The sequence below is a fragment of the Gymnogyps californianus genome, unplaced genomic scaffold (genome assembly GCF_018139145.2).
Source record: "Gymnogyps californianus isolate 813 unplaced genomic scaffold, ASM1813914v2 HiC_scaffold_54, whole genome shotgun sequence".
NCBI classification, from domain to species: Eukaryota; Metazoa; Chordata; class Aves; order Accipitriformes; family Cathartidae; genus Gymnogyps; species Gymnogyps californianus.
The window spans coordinates 16,654-41,027 of NW_026114444.1; the positions used below are offsets into that span (position 1 = coordinate 16,654).

General features: G+C 53.7%; 1 pseudogene; it reads right to left on the reverse strand.

Annotated features, from left to right (window-relative positions):
- Positions 1–23,746, reverse strand: part of LOC127028990 (uncharacterized) — a 38,550-nt pseudogene extending 14,804 nt beyond the window's left edge.
- Between the last annotated feature and the right edge of the window lie 628 nt (positions 23,747–24,374).

A 24,374-nucleotide genomic window follows, 5' to 3' on the forward strand; every position in this document is an offset into this window, starting at 1 on the left:
CCTGCTGAGGCTTCCTTGGAGCCCCGGGGCAAGCACAGGGCAGACTCAGGGGCTGCCTCAACACTGCCTTCAGCAGCACCTACCATTTCCCCAGGCAGGCAGTGAGTCTGAAACCTCCTGTGCATGCACAGCTTTCCTTCCCCTGCTCAGGAAGAGCAGAACTGGGCACCCAGGAGAGCTCCTGATGCCTCCCTTACCAATGCACTCCACGCTGGACTTAATGTGGATCCAGCTACCTCTGCTGTCTCTTCCCAGCCATGTATCTGTGTATACAGGTTTCCCATGACTGATGGGCTGGCCTTCACTCGCACATTTGATGTGGATGAAGGGTGGCTGGAAACCCTCAGGGCAGCTCAGCATCACTTCTTCATTCTTCTTGTAATTCTTCTAGTCTGGTGCCAGTCGGAGTCTTGGGTCTCACCGTGGTCTTTGGCACGTTTCTGGCAGAGGAGAAAGTGGGTGTTAGCTGGGGTGGGAGGTGATAAGCTGGAGCAGGGGTAGGTGGTGGGGTATCAGCAATCCCTCCAGCCACTGAAGGGAAGAGGGAAGGTGACACATCCATCTGCCATGACATGACCCCTTGGCAAGGCTTGCTGGGAGGGGGCTCGCCTTGTGCACCCAAAGCATGAAGAATCACTCGTCCATGAATCGCCCCCATCCACCCACTTGTATCCGTGGACACTCTTAGCCATCCACAACAGCCTGAAGCAGGGAGTTTCCCAGGTTGTCTCTCCCTGCCCATCTCCCCTGAATGCTGGGCTGCCTGCACATGGCCATCCCCACACTCAGCACAGCTCTGTCCCTGCCCGGGGCAGCCCCGCATCCCCATCACCTGAGGGAGGGCATCACTCTTCCCCCAGGTGCATCCCCCACAGCCTCCAGCCCCGATGCCAAGGGCTGACCCAGCCCCAGGCACTCAGGGCTCCCTTCAGTCCCCTCCACTCCAACTCCTGGGGCTGCAGGAGATGTCCCCAGGGTCCCTCACCTGCATGGGCAAGCAGCCAGACAAGCAGATCTGTGCACTCTGGGGTGGCATCTGGAGGCGCAGCAAGGACCAGGGCACCTCTGTGGGCACCTCGGTGCTGGCCCCGGATCCTGCCCCAGGTCCTGGTGCCCATCTGCAGAGACCCACACTTGGCCTGCTCAGGAACCACTGCAGGAGCTGCCGGCTTGCCCAGCTGGCACTACCTTGTCTCTTGTCTCCTGGCTGGGCTGTCCTCTTCAACAGTTTGCATGGGCAACACAGCACCAAGGAGGGACTGTGGCATGCCTGCTGCTCAGCCAGGCAATGTCACGATCAGCTATTGAGGGTGAAGGTAGAGAGGGGACATGGGAGAGTTGCTGCTGCCTCACCGATACACCCTACGGCCCTCTCAATGTGCATCCAGGCACCTGTGCTGTTCCTGCCCCACCAGGCATCTCCAGAAGTCACTCGTAGAAATTCCCTTGCACATTTGACCTTGGAGAAGGATGGCTTGAGATCTCCAAAGCAGGTCAGTGTCAGTTCTTCGTTCTCTTCATAACTGCTTTTTCTTGGTACAAACTGGACTCTTTTATCCCACTGGGGTTTTGGGCACTTTCTGGTCAGGGAGAAAGTGTGAGAGTCCTTCTCAGGGACAGGGACTGGTCAGGCATTGGAGGACAGGGGGAAGAGCTCTTTGCCAGCTCTTCATTGCACCCATAAATCCTCTGCTCTATGGCAAAGTGGAGCCTGTGTCTCACTGGGATGCTGGCAGAGGGGAGGCAGGTGTCAGCATGCTGGGAAGGGGGCTACTGTGGGTCTGCAGCTCCAAGGACATCACCCCGGTAGGGCAGTGGCATGCTGGTGGTTGGAGCTGGCTTGTTTGTTTAGAGCTTTCCTATGGAATGGGCAACAAGCGAGGGCCTGATTGGAGCCTGTGAGTCAGGACCAGGAGAGAGACCAGTAAGGGTGACACTACGGTGCAAGTGTGCCCACCTCCCCAGGTGAGAAAATGGACAAAGTCTTTTTTAAACTACTCAGGGACCAGCTTGGCTAAACAGGGAACTGAGCTGCAGCACAAGACGCACTATATAGGAGGTGGAAGGAGAGGCTGCAAAGGAGCAAGAGAAGCACTGCCTGTGCATGCAGAGATGGTGCTTGGAAAGCCCAAGCTCAGCTAGAGCTGACCCTTGCAAGGGATGTCAGGGAACCCTGCAGTCACCAGGCAGCATTGATGGCTCTTAGAAGGGGAGCACTTCCCTGTCCCAGACTTTGCCAGGGTCTCTGTGAGTCCCGAAACTGCTGAAAAGATGATGTTTTCTATCCTAACAGGATAGGGATACAAGGAGAGGCTGAGAGAATATGGCTTATTTAGCTTGCAGAAGAGGCTTGTGGCTGGATGAACAGTGGACAAGAGGAAGCAGCATCCCCACACAGAGTCCCATCCATCTCTGCAGCCTTGCAGGCTTCCCCCTCTCAGGGCTCATTTTGGATGAAGCTGCCTGAGATCTGGGCTTCCATAGAGCCTGCTGGGCTGCCCACCTCCGCTGACATAAGCCACACAGCTTGTATCCCACTCAGCACACCCAACCTCTTCCACACTTACCAAGAAGGCCAAGAGCATCCTGGCTTGTGTCAGAAACAGTGTGGCCAGCAGGACTCGGGCAGTGATCGTCCCCCTGTACTCGGCACTGGTGAGGCCGCACCTCGAATACTGTGTGCAGTTTTGGGCCCCTCACTACAAGAAAGACATAGAGGTGCTGGAGTGTGTCCAAAGAAGAGCAACGAAGCTGGTGAAGGGTCTAGAGAACAAGTCTTATGAGGAGCGGCTGAGGGAGCTGGGGTTGTTTAGCCTGGAGAAAAGGAGGCTGAGGGGAGACCTTATCACTCTCCACAACTACCTGAAAGGAGGTTGTGGCGAGGTGGGGGTCGGTCTCTTTGCCCAAGTACCAAGTGATAGGACAAGAGGAAACGGCCTCAAGTTGCGCCAGGGGAGGTTTAGATTGGATATTAGGAAAAATTTCTTCACCAAAAGGGTTGTCAAGCACTGGAACAGGCTGCCCAGGGAAGTGGTTGAGTCACCATCCCTGGAGGTATTTAAAAGACATGTAGACGTGGTGCTTAGGGACATGGTTTAGTGGTGGACTTGGCAGTGTTAGGTTAACGGTTGGACTCGATGATCTTAAGGGTCTTTTCCAACCTAAATGATTCTATGATTCTATGATTCAAATGAGCTGGTCTCGTACAGCTCTGGCAACAGGTCACCCTGACCCGTTCGCCCACTGCGAACTCCAGCCAGGAAGAGGCAGCCAAGACCGACAAGGGCCAGCTTTCTGCTCTCCCACAGACCCCTGATTCAAAAGAAAAACCTGGCCGCAGCTCATCCCTCCCACCCCACCTGGCAGCCCAGTGTTGGCCAGAGCCTTGGGGCTCAGCCCCACGTCTGCCTCTGCTCCCAAAACTGTAGTGCTTTCTCTTCCCCATGGCTCTGACCACTCACTCCAACACACACAGGGGTCCCTCTACTCCCACCACTTTGGCCGTGTGCCCAGGCACTGTTCGGGGGTGTCCTGGTTTCGGCTAGGACAGAGTTAATTTTCTTCCTAGTAGCTGGTATAGTGCTGTGTTTTGGATTTAGTAGGAAAAGAATGTTGATAACACCCTGATGTTTTCAGTTGTTGCTAAGTAGTGTTTATCCTAAGTCAAGGATTTCTCAGCTTCTCCTGCCCAGCCAGCAAGAAGGCTGGAGGGGCACAAGAAGCTGGGAGGGGACACCGCCAGGACAGCTGACCCAAACTGGCCAAAGGGCTGTTCCATACCATATGGCATCCTGCCCAGTATATAAACTGGGGAGAGTTGGCTGGGAGGGGCAGATCGCTGCTCAGGAACTAACTGGGCATCGGTCAGCGGGTGGTGAGCAATTGCATTGTGCATCACTTGTTTTGTATACTCTAATTCTTTGAGTATTATTATTGTCATTTTATTATTATCATTATCATTGTTTTCCTTCCTTTCTGTCCTATTAAACTGTCTTTATCTCAACCCACGAGGTTTTTTTTTCTTCGATTCTCTCCCCCATCCCACTGGGTGGGGGGAGTGAGTGAGTGGCTGCGTGGTGCTTAGTTGCTGGCTGGGGTTAAACCACGACAGGGGGCACAGGGCTTATCAACCCTATCTCCAGGACTCCGAAGCCTCCCCTGGGTTCCACCCACCCATGGGGTGCTTGTGACCCCATTCTCTTGGCCCTCCTCATGCTCAGGTGAGCGGTGCAGCAGTGCCAGCCTCCCCCACTGGAGCTCACTCAAGACCCAGAGAAGCTTCCCAGGGAAATGTGAGACTCTCAAGCAGGGCAAAGTGCCAAAGCCTCAAGCTGAACCCCTCCAGCTATGCCTCCTCCCAGTTTCACAGCTGCAGCTATCTATGAGGAGGCAGAAGACGCTGGCTGGGAAGGGTTCTGCCTTTGAACCCCTCCCCAGGAGCATAGATGCCCTGCAGCTGCCCGCAGCAAGGTGCTGAGACAGAAGGTGCTCTGGCACTGCCAGGACAGGGGGGAAAGCAAAGGCATCCAGGTCTCCCATTCCTGGCCTGTCATCCTGTCTGGTGCCAGCTCAGGACCCTGGTGTCAGGGTGATGTAGGGCTGTGCTTATCCGTTCCACAAGGTCTGGGTCCTGCTGGAAATGCATCTGATCTGGGGGACCGATGGCAGATACTCCCCAGCACAGCTCAGCTGCACCAAATCTTTCAAGGCATAGCTGCTCTGGTTTGGGGTAAACCGCAGCTTGGGGTCCCAGCTGGAGGGAGCTTTACATCTTCCTGTGTGCAAAGGACATGAGGGAGAGCCCTGAGGATCGCTGGGCTCTGGCAGTGTCCTCAGGGGTGAGGAGGCCCTGTCCAGAAGGGTGCTGATCCCCTCACATCAGAGGGGTGGCAGAGATGAGCACCTCCCAGGATGAGGGGACCTCAGGTGCATTAAGACCCCATTACAGACCCCAGGTGCATTAACCCTCCTTGCACCCTCAGGTGCAGTGCCTGAGGGTTTCCTGCAGGCCCTCCAGCCCACCCACTCACTGCAGAGGGATCCCAGCCAGAGGGATCCAGGAGCCCAGTGGATGCTGCTTTATCCTGCACTCTCTCCCCCAAAGACAGGGGCTGTGGGAGTGCACCAAGCCCAGTGGGCCTCTGCTGCCATTGCACACCCTCCCAACTTGGCCCCATGAGGCAGCTTCCAGCACTGACAGCCTGCCCTCAGACCTCCACATCTACATTCACAACACTGGCCACAAAGCTCGCACCCCACTCCATGCACCCAGCCTTTTCTGTACACTTCACCTAAAATGAATCTGCCTTGTCCTGCTCTGGTAGATGTGTCACCCAGACTTACTCACCCAGTGCAAACCGAGTCTGTGAGGGGGCATTGGGGTAGGAGTTGACCTCCACTAAAATAGGATGAAACACCTCTCTTCAGCTACATGCATCTCTACAACTGCCCGCTTCCTGGCAGCCAGCGCTCATGGGGCTGCACTCCCTTAAACTGGAACAGGGGCATCACCAAACTTCCCTTATCTGGTAGCAGGTTTTCATGCCATCATCTCAACCCTGCACCCTGGCCCTTCACCACAAAGGACAGTGGCCACCACCCCCATCCTTTGAGATCGCATGTGTTGTCCAGATAGGAAACTTCTTCCCCTGCAGCTGGATCCCTCCCAACACCCTCAGATCACACACTTCACTGTGACAGCCAAAAGCCTTGACAGACCTTAAACCCCTGTCCTGGTTTCGGCTGGGACAGAGTTAACTCTCTTCTTAGTAGCTGGTACAGTGCTGGGTTTTGGATTTAGTGTGAGAATGATGTTGATAACACGCTGATGGTTTAGTTGTTGCTAAGGAGCGCTTATCTTAAGCCAAGGACTTTCCAGTTTCCCATGCTCTGCCAGCAAGCAGGTGTGCAAGAAGCTGGGAGGGAGCATGGCCGGGGCAGCTGACCCCAACTAGCCAAAGGGCTATTCCATACCATGGAACCTCATGCCCAGTATATAAACAGGGGGGAGTTGGCCGGGCGGGGCGGATCGCGGCTCGGGAACTAACTGGGCATCGGTCAGCGGGTGGTGAGCAATTGCATTGTGCATCACTGTTTTTTTTTTTTCCCTTCCTCCCCCCCCTTTTTTGTTGTATTCCTTTTCATTACTATTATTATTATATTTCATTATTACTATTGTTAGTATTATATTTTACTTTAGTTATTAAACTGTTCTTATCTCAACCCACGAGTTTTACTCTTTTTTTTCCTCTCCTCCTCCTCACCCCACTGGGAGGGGGAGGGGGAAACGGCTGCGTGGTGCTGAGCTGCTGACTGGGGTTAAACCACGACAGCCCTTTTGGCGCCCAATGTGGGGCACGAAGGGTTGAGATAATGACGGATCTGATCAGAGTGTGTTAAAACAAACTTGTTATAAGTATTCATTGTATTGGTTTGATAGTCACTGGTTACAATGTGGGTTCTTTTGCTCTCAAGGTTGGTGGTGTGGTTCTTGAAGTTGCGTTATGTAATGCCCTACTTGCAGTATATGCTCCCTGTTGTGCTGTTTATCATCTGCGGGAACCGGGCTAGAGTTATCACGTTGTTGTTGTTTGTAACACTGGTTTATGATATGATAGAAGTGCAAGCCGTGAAACTAATCGGGTGTTTGTACTCGGCATTGTTGTCACCTCTGCACTTTGGGAGCTGCCTATGGGAGACTATTAATAATTGTACCTTTTACCTTTTCTCCTCTGGGAGCCAATCTGTGGAGGAGAGATCTCCGTACTTCAGGTGCTATCTCCTAGAGAATATTAATAACTGCACTTTCTACCTTTTCTCCTCGGGGAGCCAACCTATTGGGGAGACATCTTCCCACATCTTCCCTTTCTCCGCCAGGTTAATTGCAATAGCATTGGAGGAGTTTGTAAATTATGAATCTCCTTGGGATGTTGAACTCAGCATGGTCCTATTGCTAGGAATCAGCCTGATCCTGAATGTGGTTCAGGTCTTGTTTAGGGTTAAACAACTATTTCAAAATACCACCCAGAGATCAGCTCCCACGACTGCAGCTACTCCAACTCTGGCGACAGGCACTACGGCTACTCAAACTCTGGCGACAGCTACTGCAGCTACTCTAATCCCTATGACAAGCACTGTGGCTATTCAAACCCCAGCAACAGGCACTGTGGCAACTCAAACCTTGGCGATGGATGATGCAGCTGAACTAGAGAATCAACCGGTGCCAATATCAATCGCCCCTATACAGAAGAGGAAATATACAAAAAAATCAGTTCGCTTAGCGAAGGATGAAGGTGAACCAGGGCCATCACGAGAACAGGAGGAAGAGGCAGAACCGGAGATAATCACTCGATCCCTATCCCCGAGTGAGCTGCGAGATATGCGAAAAGGACTTCAGCCGTCATCCAGGCGAGCACATTATCACCTGGCTGCTCCGCTGCTGGGACAATGGGGCAAGTAGCTTGGAATTAGAGGGTAGGGAAGCCAAGCAGCTGGGATCCCTTTCTAGGGAAGGGGGCATTGACAAGGCGATTGGAAAAGGGACACAAGCCCTCAGCCTCTGGAGGCGACTTCTGTCAGGCGTGAGGGAAAGGTACCCTTCAAGGAAGACGTTATATGTCAACCAGGCAAGTGGACCTCCATGGAGAAAGGTATCCAGTACCTGAGGGAATTAGCCGTGCGGGAGATGGTTTATTATGACCCAGACAATGGGCAGTTACCCACAGATCCAGACGAAGTCCAATGCACACGACCCATGTGGTGGAAGTTTGTACGAAGTGCGCCATCATCGTATGCCAGTGCATTGGCAGTAGTGGACTGGAAAGACGAGGAGGGACCAACAGTAGATGAATTGGCTCGCCGACTTCAGCAATACGAAGAAAGTCTCACTTCCTCCCTCGTCGCGGCTGTGGAGAAACTGCCAGACACGCTAGCCGAGAAATGGCCCAAGAGTTCCAGCGATTTGAGGATAAGTTTGGCCGCCCACCTGTACGGACCAATACCTCAGCTATTAGGAGAAGGTATTCTTCTGGCAAGAGAGAAGAGAGAGAAGGTACACACCACGGGGTACCCTGTGGTTTTACCTGCGTGACCACGGAGAGGACATGAGGAAGTGGGATGGAAAACCTACGTTGACCCTAGATGCACGGGTATGTGAACTGAAAGGAAAAACACCCACAAAAGGGGATTCTTCCAGGAAAGATGCCACTCCAGTTTCCAGCGGGCAGTTCCCCAGACAGAGTAGAAGAGCTTCTGACCCTCTTGAAGGGACCTCTAAGTCATTTTTACAAGAAGTGAGTAACGAACACTCTGACCAGGACTAGAGGGGCCCTGCCTCCAGCCAGGCGGAGGAAGGGGACAACCGGGTTTACTGGACTGTGTGGATCCGATGGCCTGGCACATCAGACCCACAGGAGTACAAGGCTCTAGTGGACACCGGGGCACAGTGTACTCTAATGCCATCAAGCTATAAAGGGGCAGAACCCATCTGTATTTCTGGGGTGACAGGGGGATCCCAACAGCTCACTGTATTGGAGGCTGAAGTGAGCCTAACTGGGAATGAGTGGCAGAAACACCCCATTGTGACTGGCCCAGAGGCCCCATGCATCCTTGGCATAGGTTATCTCCGGAGAGGGTATTTCAAGGACCCAACGGGGTACCGGCGGGCCTTTGGTATGGCTGCCTTGGAGACGGAGGGAATTGAACAGTTGTCCACCTTGCCCGGTCTCTCGGAGGACCCTTCGGTTGTGGGGTTGCTGAGGGTCGAAGAACAACGGGTGCCAATCGCTACCACAGCGGTGCACCGGCGGCAATATCGCACCAGCCGAGACTCCCTGATTCCCATCCATACGCTGATTCGTCGACTGGAGAGCCAAGGGGTGATCAGCAGGACTCGCTCACCCTTTAACAGCCCATTTGGCCAGTGCGAAAGTCTAACGGAGAGCGGAGACTAACAGTAGGCTATCGTGGCCTGAATGAAGTCACGCCGCCGCTGAGTGCGGCCGTGCCAGGCATGCTGGAACTTCAATACGAACTGGAGTCAAAGGCAGCCAAGTGGTACGCCACAACTGATATCGCTAATGCATTTTTCTCAATCCCTTTGGCAGCAGAGTGCCGGCCGCAGTTTGCTTTCGCTTGGAGGGGCGTCCAGTACACCTGGAATCGACCGCCCCAGGGGTGGAAACACAGCCCCACCATTTGCCATGGACTGATCCAGACTGCACTGGAACAGGGTGAAGCTCCGGAACACCTGCAGTACATTGATGACATCATCGTGTGGGGCAACACAGCAGAAGACGTTTTTGAGAAAGGGGAGAAAATAATCCAAATCCTTCTGAAAGCCGGTTTTGCCATAAAACAGAGTAAGGTGAAGGGACCCGCACAGGAGATCCAGTTTTTAGGAATGAAATGGCAAGATGGACGTCGTCACATCCCAATGGATGTGATCAACAAAATAGCAGCTACGTCTCCACCGACTAGTAAACAGGAAACGCAAGCTTTCTTAGGGGTTGTGGGTTTTTGGAGAATGCACATTCCAAATTACAGTCTGATTGTAAGCCCTCTCTATCAAGTGACCCGGAAGAGGAACGATTTCAAATGGGGCCCTGAGCAACAACAAGCCTTTGAACAGATTAAACGGGAGACAGTTCATGCAGTAGCCCTTGGGCCGGTCCGGGCAGGACCAGATGAGAAAAATGTGCTCTACACCGCAGCCGGGGAGAATGGCCCTACCTGGAGTCTCTGGCAGAAAGCACCCGGGGAGACCCGAGGCCGACCCCTAGGGTTTTGGAGTCGGGGATATCGGGGATCTGAGGCCCGCTATACTCCAACTGAAAAGGAGATACTGGCAGCATATGAAGGAGTTCGAGCTGCCTCGGAAGCGGTTGGTACTGAAGCACAGCTCCTGTTAGCACCCCGACTGCCGGTGCTGGGCTGGGTGTTCAAAGGGAAGGTTCCCTTCTACACATCATGCAACTGATGCCACCTGGAGTAAGTGGGTTGCACTGATCACACAACGAACTCGACCAGGAAACCCCAGGCGCCCGGGAATTTTGGAAGTGATCACGGACTGGCCAGAAGGCAAAGATGTTGGAATATCGCCAGAGGAGGAGGTGACGCGTGCTGAAGAGGCCCCACTGTATAATAAACTGCCAGAAAGTGAGAGGCAATATGCCCTGTTCACTGATGGGTCCTGTCGCATTGTGGGAAAGCATCGGAGGTGGAAGGCGGCTGTATGGAGTCCTATATGACAAGCAACCACCGGCTGGCTGGGAACATATCCCGTGCCCCATGCCACCGCCCGGAACGCTATCCTGGGCCTTGAGAAGCAAGTCTTATGGCGACATGGCACCCCAGAAAGGATCGAGTCAGACAAGGGGACTCATTTCCGAAACCACCTCATAGACACCTGGGCCAAAGAGCACGGCACTGAGTGGGTATATCACATCCCCTGTCATGCCTCCGGGAAAATCGAGCGATACAATGGGTTGTTAAAGACTACATTGAGAGCAATGGGGGCTGGGACCTTCAGACATTGGGACACACATCTAGCAAAGGCCCCCTGGTTAGTCAACACTAGAGGATCTGCCAATCGGGCTGGCCCCGCCCAATCAGAACTTTTACGGGCTGTAGAAGGGGATAACGTCCCTGTGGCGCACATGAAAAATATGCTAGGGAAAACAGTCTGGGTCACTCCTGCCTCAGGCAAAGGCAAACCCATTCGTGGGATCGCTTTTGCTCAAGGGCCTGGGTGCACTTGGTGGGTGATGCGGAAGGATGGGGAAGTCCGATGTGTGCCTCAAGGGGATTTGGTTTTAGGTGAGAACAGCCAATAGATTAAATGGTATGATGTTGATTGCTAAATAACCCTGCCACCGTGTGTCGTCACTGCTATAGTTGCTATATCAATGGTATTACAGGAAGAATCACCCAAATTAATGAAGGATGAACTTTGATAAAACCGAGCGAAGCGCAGTAGTGATGGAACCAGGACTGACTGCAGCATGCAACAATCCAACACCACACACCATCCTCCTGCTGCGCCCAATGTCACCCGCCCGCCGCACCACACCGAAGCCCGATCCTGCTCTGCCGACTGAGCGGACTTTGCACCATCCCTCCTGCCCAGACAGACTGTTATGACAGATGGAGCCCAAAGTCATGGACTGAATGAACTCAACAGACATTGGATAGAGATGGCCCATAGACCGCGGGGAATGATATCTGTGTGTATATATTAGAAGACAGGAAAAGTGGTGGTGATTAATTGGAAATGTATCGGAAAGTGTGGGATCTGGCATGACGTAAATGGTATAGAATAAGGGGTGGATATTGTCCTGGTTTCGGCTGGGACAGAGTTAACTCTCTTCTTAGTAGCTGGTACAGTGCTGGGTTTTGGATTTAGGGTGAGAATGATGTTGATAACACTCCGATGTTTCAGTTGTTGCTAAGGAGCGCTTATCTTCAGCCAAGGACTTTCCAGTTTCCCATGCTCTGCCAGCAAGCAGGTGTGCAAGAAGCTGGGAGGGAGCATGGCCAGGGCAGCTGACCCCAACTAGCCAAAGGGCTATTCCATACCATGGAACCTCATGCCCAGTATATAAACTGGGGGGAGTTGGCCGGGAGGGGCGGATCGCTGCTCGGGGATCAGTCAGCGGATGGTGAGCAATTGCATTGTGCATCACTGGGTTTTTTCCTTCCCCCCCCTCCTTTTTTTGTTGTATTCCTTTTCATTACTATTATTATTAGTATTATATTTCATTATTACTATTGTTAGTATTATATTTTACTTTAGTTATTAAACTGTTCTTATCTCAACCCACGAGTTTTACTTTTTTTCCTTTCCTCCTCCCCATCCCACTGGGAGTGGGGAGGGGGGAGGGGGAAGCGGCCACGTGGTGCTTAGTTGCTGGCTGGGGTTAAACCACGACAGGCTTGCTTGGAAATTTTTTGGGTCAGTGTGTCCACAGCTGAGATGCAGGCCCACATGGAGGAAGCGAGATTATCTTTGTATTCTCAGAGTTTTCTGGCCAGTCCATCTATAGTTGGTGCCTCCGTGTCTGTCCAGCTCATTATCGCCAGGGTATGAGTGTATGACGTCAGTGCATTTCGTACAAACTTTTGCCACATGGACCACATGCACCGGATTTCATCCGGGTCTTTGGATGCCTGGTTGTCATCCAGGTTGTTATAGATCACCTCCAACATGGCTAATTCCCTCAGATACTGGATACCTCCCTCAGTGGTGGTCCATTTGCTTCGGGAATTTGCAAGTTCTTCCTTGAAGGGATACCTGTCCTTCACACTTGACAGGAGTCACCGCCAAAGACTGAGGACTCCTGCCCTTTTTCCAATCCCTTTGTCAATGGCCTTATCCTTAGCAAGGGATCCTAGCTGCCGGGCTTCCTTACCCTCTAATTCCTGACTACTGGCCCCAATATTCCAGCATTGGAATAACCAGCTGAGAATTAGCTCACCTGGTTGACAGCTAAAATCTTTTTGCATATCTCGCAGCTCACTTAGGGATAGGGATCGGGTGGTTTCTGTCTCATTTATGATTTCAGTCTCTTCCTCCTCCTGTTCTTGTGACTGCTCTGCTGCAGAACAGGCTGCCTCTTCTGATTCTTTCTCCTGCTCCCTCTTAGGAGAAGTTTCTTCATCCCTTACTAAATGAGTTGACTTCCGCTTCCATTGTTTCTTTTTAGTTATGGGGTGACTGATATAGTGTCTGGTTTAGCCATAGTGTCTGTTGGTATGTTTTCCCTCTCTTCTCCTTGAGGGTGCTGCATAATATCGAGCAGTGTTTGGTAGATGCTGGCCAGGGCCCAGCACAATGTGGTAAGTTGTGCCTCTTTGGAATAGCCATGACATCTTTTTTTCAAACATTCTATCACTTCATCAGGGTCCTGTAGTTGTTTGGGAGTGAAGTTCCAAACCATTGGAGGTGAGAAGTTCTCTAGGTACCTGCCCATATTCTCCCACATGTCGTGCCACCCATGACCATACTCTCACGGAGCCTGGATCATATTCCTAAATTCCTTGTTAACCTCAGGCAAAACCGAAGCAATATTCCTAAGAAATACCAATAGAAGTATTTTAACTACCCAAGGATGTTCAAGATACTGAAAAGTTATTGTAACAAGGGAGAAAACATCACAGAAGGTGGTGGTGAAGGTGCCATTCTGTATTTCCTCCACAAAAAACCTCTCAGAGGAAGAAGTATAATTGTTAATTGTCTCCATGAGATGGCACCTGCAGTACAGTAATGGCTTCAGTACAGAGCTCAAATATCAGATTAAGCTCAAGGTCAGTGTTTTAATAACAAATCTCCTAGGCAAAACATCACTAATCACTACAGAGCACAGCAAACTGCAAAAACCAACACCAATCTTTAACATGTACAGCAAAAAAAAAGAGCATGGCGCAGATCAGATGAACTAATATCAAGAACAGATGAATCAATATCGTGACCTGCAACTGTTAACAGATATAAATCCCTTCTAATACGCTCTGGTCAAATCTGTTATTATCTCAAACCCTTCAAGCCCCATGTTGGGTGCCAAAAAGGACTGTTGTGGTTTAACCCCAGCCGACAACTAAGCACCACACAGCCGCTCGCTCACTGCCCCCCCTCAGCAGGATGGGGGGAAGAGAATTGGAAGGGTATGTCCTGGTTTCGGCTGGGACAGAGTTAACTCTCTTCTTAGTACCTGGTACAGTGCTGGGTTTTGGATTTAGGGTGAGAACGATGTTGATAACACGCTGATGGTTTAGTTGTTGCTAAGGAGCGCTTATCTTCAGCCAAGGACTTTCCAGTTTCCCATGCTCTGCCAGCAAGCAGGTGTGCAAGAAGCTGGGAGGGAGCATGGCCAGGGCAGCTGACCCCAACTAGCCAAAGGGCTATTCCATGCCATGGAACGCCATGCCCAGTATATAAACTGGGGGGAGTTGGCCGGGAGGGGTGGATCGCTGCTCTGGCATCGGTCAGCAGGTGGTGAGCAATTGCATTGTGCATCACTTGTCTTTTCTTGGGTGTTGGGGTTTTTTTTTTGTTGTATTCCTTTTCATTACAATTATTATTATTCTTAGTTAGTAGTGTATTTTATTTTACTTTAGTTATTAAACTGTTCTTATCTCAACCCACGAGTTTTACCTTTTTTGTTTTTTCCTCCTCCCCATCCCACTGGGAGGGGGAGGGGGGAGGGGGAAGCGGCCGCGTGGTGCTTAGTTGCTGGCTGGGATTAAACCACGACAGGGTAAAAGTGAGAAAACTCGTGGGTTGAGATAAAGACAGTTTAATAATTGTAATAAAATATAATAATAATAAAAAAATTGTAATGAAAAGGAAAATAACAAAGAGAGAGAAATAAAACCCTAGAAAGACAAGGGATGCAAATGAAAACATTTGCTCACCACCAACCGATCAATGCCCAGCCAGTCCCGAGCAGCGGCCCAGGCCAACCTTCCCCTAGTTTTATTGCTAAACATGACGTCACATGGTATAGAACATCCCTTTGGGCAGTTGGGGTCAGCTGTCCCGGCTGTGTCCCCTCCCAACGTCTTGCCCACCCCCAGCCTCCTCGCTGGTGGGGTGGGGTGAGGAGCAGCAAAGGCCTTGACTCTGTGGAAGCACAGCTCAGCAATAACTAAAACACCCCTGCGTTATCAACACTGTTTCCAGCACAAATCCAAAACCTAGCCCCATGCTAGCTACTATGAAGAAAATTAACTCTACCCCAGCCAAAATCAGCACAGGGGCGGTGGCCAGAGCTGCCCATGCCAGGCTAGGGCAGAGTGCCCAGTGTGCAGGGCTCCAGCCTGCAATTCATGGGTGGGTGGGAGGTTCCTGGTGGAGGTGCGTGGGTGACATGGGGCTGCCTGAGGTCTTCTGGCAGGAGCATGTGTCGAGGGGAGTGGGTGCTACAGTGCTGGAGGTCAGACAGGCATGTGTGGTAGAGGTCGCCAAAAGTATTGCCTCAGGGTCTGGGGGATCACAGAGGTCTGCTCCCTGTGTCTTCTCAGCCCATGCAGGCAGGGCAAAAGTCTGACCTCCTCCCCATGTGCTGGTCTCCCCTCCTGGTCCCTGCTGCATGCCATCACTGGAGCAGTCAGCTTTTGGGCTCAGGGTTTGTTGCCTTCTCAGGAGGCCTCAGGGTGTTGCAGTCCTCTGTGAGGGAGGCCAGGGCCAGCTTGTGTTGGTGTGGGAAGCCCAGTACGACATGCTGAAAGTCAGGAATGTGCTGTCCTCTGGCACTGCCCGACTCACCGAGTGCCCCGTGACTCCTCAGGCTGGGCCACAGTGAGAGGGCTTGGGGCTGGTTCCCTGCAGGCAGCTGTGAGCACGGGGAGCGTGGGGACGTGGGTGGGATGGGAAAGGGATGCTTCTCCTGTGGATCATTGAGCAGGGCCCGCGGGGGCAGCTCCATGCATGGCCCAAGCTTTCAGGGTGTCCTGCCTAGTCCCCTTGTAGCCCGTGCCAGTCCTTAATGTTGCACGTTGCCAGGCTCAACCGAGGGAGCTAGGAGGCCCCAGCGCCAAATATTGAGCTTTCCATCCCTGTGCAAGCTTTGAGCATTGCATCCCAGGTGCCCTGAGTCCCTGGAGCTCCGGCTCCTCCTGGCCTTTCCTGGGAGGCCTGGGGGAAGCAGCGTGAGGCCCTTCTTGCCCTCATCCCCTTGCTGGGAACGTGGTGCGGGACGGCTGCTCTGTATGGTGTCCTGGACTTCCATCCCTCGCCCTGCTGTGCCAGGGAAGGGAATCCTCCACTCCATCCCCTGGCATGCCCTGCGAGGCCACCCTCTGCCCTGCTAACACCTTCCCATCTTGTTGGTGCAGGGAAATGCCAGAAGCCCCAGTGGGACCCCAGGTTTATCTTTGACCCAGACCAGCTATCCTACAACCCAAATGAAGTGGTGACGTTGAGGTGCCCTGAAGGTACTGGTCTTCTGCTACAGAGATCACCTGTGTGAAACTGAACCCAAGGCAAGGCTCCCCAATTCTTTGGAGCAGCTGGCTTGTGAGGAATGGCACAGGCCACTGGCACTCTATGGAGGGGAACATGACCTGTGTGGGTAAGTGAGCAAACCAGCCACTCTCCCAGTGCTCAGTCTGTTCTCCCCAGGCAGGGAGAGCAGTGCTGGATGCGACCTGCATCGTTAGTGCCCTGTGCTTGGGGTGGTCAGGGCATGGCATGGGCATTCACTTCAGAGAAAACTGCTGCTGATGCATCCCAGGTTTGTTTCTGCACTGTTGGCAGCTGGGGCACCCTGCACAGCGCCAAGGGGGACAAGTCCTCTTGTCACTGTGTGTAGGGCCCCAGGCAGCGTGCCCAGACCAGTTGGATGGGTCTTTCTGGAGAAGAGCACTAGAGTCCAGGAGCAGGAGGGCAGGACCCTGCTCTGGCTGCTGGGTTTGTTGGCTAAGTTGTTGGTATGAAAGGGACCAGTCACCAGATCAGTTGCTAGCCCCAGGGTGGTGGCTGCAGAGTGGCCACAAGTACTTGCTCTTACTCTCCCACAGTCACTGGAGCACCCAGAGTACCCCTGGGAATGGTCCAGGGCCAGAGGAGGGTGCAGGCAGTGCCTGAGTGTTGTCTGGGAGAAGGCAGGTTGGCCTCGTCACCACTGTGCTGGGGACAGGCTAGTGAGGGAACACTGGGGATGATGGAGGTCTGCTGCAAGGCTGGGAGGGGACGGGAAGGAAGTGACCCTCTTGCAATGTTTCCTTCACAGAGGTCCTCCAGGTTGTTCCCAGGACCTTGGAGATTTCCAGCATTAGCATCAAACTGAACTGGACCTGCAGTATCCCTGACACCTGCCAGCGCATGTGGGCCACGTGCCATCTGGCAGTGCCTTCCTCCCCTCCCTGTGAGGCTGAGGAGATGAAGGTGGCAGGTGGAGAAGCTTCTAGGGGGTGTTTTCCCTGCAGAGGCAGGGTCTGTGATCCAGACTGGCCCTGTCCCCTTTCTCATCAGCCTTGTTTGATATTACGCAGTGATTTAGTAGCAGCTGACAAGGAGCCTTAACTAAGACCGTAGCGGGTGCTAGGTAAAATAAGGCCACCCTCAAACCAAAAGGTTTTATGTTAGTGGGACTTGAATTTCAAACAGTGCCTAGAGTAAATCCTGTGGGGAACACAAACGCTAAGAGATGCTGTGGAGGAGCGTCTTGGGGCTGGACACCCTTTGGGCTGTGAACTGTGTGTTCCACCATGCTTCCACTTCTCATTACCATAGTACAGATTCAGGAAACAAGTATTTCACCTCCTATTCTTAAAACTCTGTCAGATGCCCTTTTGCATGGCAGAGCAATACAAGTTAAAGCACTGCCATTGCCTCACACTCCTCCAGTCTCCTGTCCCTGAAGACACCACCACCAAGCTCTTCTCTGAGCCCCTTTCCAGCTCACACACTGTTGCATGGCCTCAAGCTTCCATGAGTCCTGGCTCCCTGTGCTGTTGCAGCTCTCCTGGGCAGCCCTTCTTTCAACTCTGTGGTTTATACATCCTCTCTCTCTCTCTGCTTCCCTGGACAGAGGAGCATGATTGCTCTACGGTCCAACACAATCAGCATTTTGGGAACGGGTGTTGTCACCCAGGATGCTCTTCACCACCTGACTGGGACTGGTTGGCCCAGAGCTCCATGGCAGATCCCTTCCCAGGAACCACCATGCTCAGCACTGCAGGACAGTGCCTGGTGTATCTATCATCTGCATTACCCCAGTAGAGCAGCAACACTGAGGGGTTTCTGGAAGCTAGGTCTCTCCTAAGATCCATTCAGGAACATCAGTACATCAAGTCCAGCTGTCCTCCATACAGCTGTTGTGAGATTAATGGGGTAAAGCCTTCTAGCAAACTTGCAGCAAGAGGAGCAGCAGCACTAAGTCATGTCCTCCCTGTTTCCTTGGCGGTTTCCTGGGCTTTGGGAACCAGGCTTTTTTTTGTCTCTGTGCAGCCAGCAAAGGTGCAAGGACTCATGAATCCAAACTCGACATGGCATGATCTATGGGAGGTGATGAGCTCTAGCTCCATGAGACCGCTCACTGGGCTTCTAAGAGCACATCACGTGTGGGCTGTGCATACTCTGCGTACACTGCTCTAGCCCTTGCAGCAGGACTAAGTCTCATAGAGTCATCTCAACACATCTTAGATGCTTTCTAATACAGATTTCCTGCTATAGCATACAGTGAATGTGTACATTTTTGCCCATAATAAAGCCAGCAAGCCACATACCTTCCTCTCAATAGGGCTGAGGCCTCAAGGCAGTTGATTTAATCATCATAAACGTGATTGATGGGCTGTTTCCTGAAGGTCCAGTTCAATCATCAATGAACTAACAGGACTCAGACCTTTGGACCGAAGAGAGAAAAACCCAAACTACCTGCAATTTACAATCAGTTTTACTTCTGATAGGGAAGAACATTGAGGGCTCAAAACCATCCACAAAACCACAAGGAAAGGAGAAGTAGCTGTGGCTTTTGAGGATCAGGCTTTGCGGAAAGCACTGCTAACATATCTACCACGTTCCCCTACAGTAAAGTCTATTCCTGTGTCAGACCTCACAAATAACAGAAATATATTTGGGGCTTATCCCCATCCCTATCCCATATTTGTCTTTGAGGGACCCCGGTGTGGGGCATACCTATAGATCATCAGACATGGCCATAGGGATGGGGTGGGCTGAGGCCAGGTTGGGATGTCATCCCACAGGTGGGGGGGTCAAGATCAGGCCTGGGGAGGGTAACCCGGTCAGCCCCAGCCCTGGGATGGCCAGGCAGGGGTCTGCTCCCTGCACAGCACTGGCATGTGACCCTGTGTGATCTGGGGGGCTGGCTCCCCACATGTTGCTGCTTCATCTCCAAGACGCAGTGTCTGCCTCAGTCAGGGCTGCAGCCTGCGCTGCTGGAGCCCAGAGGCTCTTCTGGCAGGGAGAGCTGGAAAATGCCCACTGGATCCCAGCCAGAGCCCAGCCCTGAGCCCTGCTGTGGGTCTTCCTCACCCCTCCAGCAACCTTCCTAACCCCACCAGCCCTGCACCTTCTTCCATGCAGGGATCTTGCAGCGCCATCAGGGGGACAAATGCCAGTGCACCGTGCCACCCTGAACTTAGGAACCCCCCAGCCCCTTCCCCAAGGTGATGATAAAACCCAGACATCCCAGTCCCCTACAGCACATCTCCCCAGAGCTGGGGGGAGAACCCCAGACCTATGGGCAGAAGGAGGGTAAGGGGAGCCCCAATAGTGCTGGGATGCAGAGGGATCCCTCCAGGGTGACAGCTTGGTCATGATGGGTTATCACAGTCTGCCTTGGGCCCAGCAAAACATCTGGGAGGTCTGCAGGGAGCTGTGCCAGCCTGGGAGAGGGGTGGCATTAGGGCATCTTTGCTGTCACCCAGTTGGTGGCAGCAGCTGGGGCAGGGACTCCCTCTTATGGCACTGGCCACCCAAGGCTGCCATCTCTGCTCCCAAGGTAGCTTATGGAGCCGCAAGCTCTACCCGTGGCCTGGCCTCCCCCAGGACAGGTGGGCTGAGAGTGGAGGTGTGATGGGGAAGACCCCGGCAGGGTGCAGGGGTCCCAGGAGGGCACTCCTGGGTGCTGGGCAGAGCTGTGGCAGGCCCTGGGGTTGGATAACCATCCCTCCTTCCTCTCTGCTCTGACTGCTACAGCAACCTCTTTCCAGGGGAGGGAGCAGGACCTGCTGTTTGCTCTACACAGTGAGCATCTCCCCACCTTTCTGAGTCCATCTGTGCATGCCCCCCTGCCATGTCCCTCTCCCCAGAAGCATGGACCCAAGCCAAGCAAGACTCTCTGCCCTCGCACTGCCACCTTGACGCATGTCCCTCTGCAGTGCCAGCCAGCCCACGGCCCCCTACCCAGCCTGCCCAGGCCTGTCTGACCTTGTGCTGCAGCCCACACCTCCCCAAATACACCCTCACTCCCCTTCGCTCTCAGACTGCAACCCTCTCCCATCTGGCTGTGCACTTGCTGATTGCCAAGAAAGATATTTTTAGCACACAAAATTGGACATAAGCAGTTCACAGCTGGGAGCAGGGTGGAGTAAGGCTGGAGGGACGTGGGATGTTGCATTTTGGTTTGAGGAAGATGTGCTCAGAAATGGGGTTTCCAGCTCTGACCTCCAAGCAGTTCCACATCTGGTCCAGCCATTCCTGCTCCCATCCCCAGGGCCATCTTCAGCACGCCCCACCCTGGTTCTTGGACAGGGAACCTGGCTAAGCCCAGGAGGTGGAATTGTAAGATCTGGAGCAACATCTCAGGCCAGACTAGCTTCCCCCAAACCCTGCTGCCTGAAGGTGCCGCTTTCAGGGAAGGCTCTCTGCACCAAGACCAATACTTCTGACCTGCTCTTTCTGCCCCATGTTTCATACCCACATCACCCTGTCTGCCCTCTGACAAGGGCGGCATATTGTGCCTGTGGTCTCTCTTGCTGCCTGAGTGGAGCAGCTCTCTATCTCCTAAACAAATCCTTCGCCCTGCAGCTCCTTCATTGCACAATCCTACATTGCTCCTGTTCAAATGCTCCATCCAACCCCATATGCTGGCCCCACAAGTCACAGCTCTCTTTCATAGGCAGCTGATGGAGTACATGTGTTTGGTGGAGTCATGAGTGTCTCCTTCCATACACAGGTCTTAAATAAAGGGCTTGGCATTTCCCCTTTTCAGTTCTCAGCCTGTACAGCTTCCAGAGGAAAGCAAATCCTGAGGAACCACCTATGCCACCCAGGGTAGCTGGGAACAGAGAAGTGCCCAAAATATCCTGAGCCCAGAAGGAACCAGATGAATAGGGAAGAAAAAGCCAAGCAGCTGTTTCCCCAGTGAACTGGAGCCAGTGACCTGGCAGAGGGGGGAAGGTGGCACAGCTGGTGGTGTAAGCTGGTCTTCTGGGTGCTGCACAGCCCCATCGTCCTGCCTGGCGCTGCACCAACAATGCCTTGGAGGAGGTGGTCACTTCACCTTGCTGCCAGCAGGACCCTGAGCTGGCACAGCTCCTGCCTGACCTGTCCCAGGATGTCTGTCCGTGTCCTGGCCATGGGGTTGCCATCAGCAGAGTGCTGTGCCTCCCCAAAGCAGCTTCCCCCACACATGGGGCACCAGAAAGCCAAGGTCTGGGCTGGGTCCCTGCTCACCCCTTTCCTCAGTGTGTGGCCCTGCAGAACCCCCGAGAGCCTGCTGGCTTCCCCCAGCCTTCAGCCTCTGACCAAGGCTTGTTGTGGCGTGACCCTGTTCCCCACAAAGGCTGGGCAGGTGGAGGAGAAGGAGGGAGAAGGGCACTGCATCCTGGTAAGTCAGTGTGAGTGGTGGGGATGGCACGGTGCCCAGAGCCCAGGGAACAGCTGCCCTTTGTTGTATAAATACATGCATAAAGTCACGTGCATTTCCAGCCCAGGATCAAGCCAAGGGGAAGATCCTGAGCAGGTCTACAGCAGTGCCACAGCTGACTTGGGGGCAAAGGGAAGGTCCTATCTCATACAACAACCTCCCGTGGGGAACCCTCACTTAGCCTGGCCCATTCCCCCTTGGCCAGCTGAAATCTTGCGGAGCCCAGGGCCATGAGACAAGCAGGCTGGGGAGGCAGGTTCCCAGGCGGGAGGCAGTGGGGAGGGAGGGTGGATGCTGCTTCGCCCCTGGCCATGGGGGAAGTCAAGTCTCTGGCTGACATTGGGAGGAGGATATCAGCCTCCCTCCGGGGAGCTCAGCGAGATGGTGCCTGTGATGGTCCTTCTTTGTGAGAGTCCAGGCTACAGGGCATCCACACGGATGCTCCTGAATGTCCCATGAGAAAGGACTTGCCATGCATCATGGTGCGACTTACATCCCAAGTGCTGGACTGGTAGTGACACACTTGGCTCACCCACAGCCTGCAGCACCAGGTCTCTCCGGCTGTAATTACCCCAGGAGACCAGTTTGTCCAGTGCTGGCGCAATGAGCCACTGCAGAACAAGGACTCAGCAGGGTGGGGTGACCAGCCACCCGTGACACAGGTGGACAGAAATTAGGCCACGGTAATCAAAGTTATTAATGTGTTGTGGTGGCATGCAGGTGCTGCCTGGGAACAGGGCTCCAGCGTGCGGGGCACAGCAGGATCAAAGCCCTGTCCCATTCATCTCAGCTCTACCTTTTGCTGGAGCCTGCAGAGACCCAGGTTAAGGCAACACTGCCACCACTTGCCCTGGCTCAAGTAGCATTTGCTTCTGCTGCTGCGGCCTGAGAGCATCAGCCTCACATATTTGCCACTAATGTAGCTGAGTAGAACTCACTCTCTTTTCTGATTTTTTACCCACCGTGGGGTACAACGCTGCTGCGTGTGGACAGCCCTGCTCCATTGTCCTGTTGTGTTGTAGAGATGTCCCCACGTAGAACAACAACACACCTCCTTTCCTTGCCCTTACACCATGTGTCTTCATGGCAGACCCTGGCACACCTTGTCTGTGCCAGACCCATTCACATACGCCAGGGTGCAGGAAGGTTTTTCGGCCCAGGCCCCATGGAAGGTGCTGATGCACTTCCTTGGAGGACAGAGTGCCTTGACTCATGGGAGAAGGCAGGAGATGAGAAAGGCTGGCAGTGCTGCTCACAGAGCTCGCTAAACCTAATGAGATTTTCAACAGCCAGGAGAAGCAATAAAGAGCTGTGATTGAATCGGCTGCAAGCAGCGGCATGACAGCGACTTTCATGCTGAACACAGCACAGCTGCCTTCCCTCCCCATGCTGGGCTATGCTCCAGCCTGTGCTGCCTCAGCCTGCCCTGCCTGTCCAGGGTCTGGCCAGGGCACAGGGACAAGGGAAGGGGCTGGGAAGTGCCCCCAGTCACAGGGAGCTCCCAATCTTGCTGGTGCACAGAGAGCTGATGCTCCATTTTCCGGCCCCTCTGACACCTGGACAGAGCATGACAGTCCCCATGTGGCCTTGGCATCTGTGACCCCCAGGCAAAAGGCTCCCATGGACATCCAGAGCCCGGCATCATCACCCTGCTCCTCTGTGCCCCAGCACAGACAGGGGAAGCCAAAGGGGAAGGCAGCAGCTGCAGGAGGCCAGGCACTTGGCTCAACTCTCCTCTCTGCCTGGAGGTGGCCATGTCCATGTTTCCTCCTGGGAATGGCCCTGGCCTGTGACCTCCCTTGAACCTGTCCTATTTGGCACAGGCCAAAACTGTGTCAGGGAACCAACCGAGTAGTGTGGACAATTACAGGGCCATGCTCAGGCCCAGGAGTTACTCAGAGAGATGTAGCCTGAGTGACTGCTGGCTCAAGGGTGGGGAGCCCTTGCAGCACCTACCTCTTGCTCAGGCATCTGGGAAAATAAGCAGGGCTCCACAGTCTCTACTTGGGGGCAGGAGAGCAGAAGGGCTGGGAGCATCTCTCTCACCCATGCTTCTGTGGCCAGGGTAGGATGCACCCTTCCAGAACAGAAGCTCAGAGCTCACAGGGGAACGGTTCTCCAGCCTGATGCATTGCTTTCCTCCAGAAGGTTTTCCTTTTGCCGGCTCTGGGATGGGTAAGGAAGCCAGGGCAAGGCTGAGGATGTTGGTTTGTTAATGTAGGGTCTCTGGGGTGGACTGTGCATGTGGGTTTGTTCTGTAGGGTCTCTGGCAGGCACTGTGCTGAGCTACGCATGTCCTTACCGGCCTTTCCCTCCACATTGCTGTGCTGCTTCTGAGTTCCTCCGTGCATCAACGTCAAGCCGTGCAGATCAAAGGGCACGATGAACCACAGGTGAAGGCTCTTCCCCAAAGCCATAGTCCAAGACCCACTGTGCACTCTCAGCCCTGTTCCCTGCCCTGCTCTCCCACAGCTGGCGGCATGGGTCACAGGGCTGCTCCCACCAGCTCAGCCAAGGCCAGTCCTGGGCAGCGCTCTGATGTGGTCCTGCTCGGCCCACCACTGCAGCCAGACCAGCTTCTTGGCGTCTCTGCTCCTGGCTCACATCTGGCAGAACCACAAGCACTTCAGGGACGCTGCACTGTGGCTGGGGAGTATTACTAATAGCCTGGCAAGAGGCAGGAGATGGAGCAAGGCTGACACAGCCTCCTGCGACGAGTGTGGAGCTGCTGAGAGCCCCATTGCCCAGGGCCAGGTCAAGAGGCAAGGAGCAGCCCTGTTGCCTGCTGGGCAGCCTTGGAGGATGGGAGCATGGCAGGTATTGGGAGACAAGCTGTTCAGGCTGGTTCAGGAGCAGGGTGGGAGATGCTGGAGGTGGTAGCATTTCCCCTACCTGTTTGGCACAAGGTGACTGGCTCCTGGTGACCAGTGAAGCTGCAGTACTGGTTCATTGCAAGGACGTAGTTGTGCTCACATGGCTTGTGGTGGGTTGACCCTGGCTGGCCGCCAGGTGCCCACCAAAGCCGCTCTATCACTCCCCCTCCTC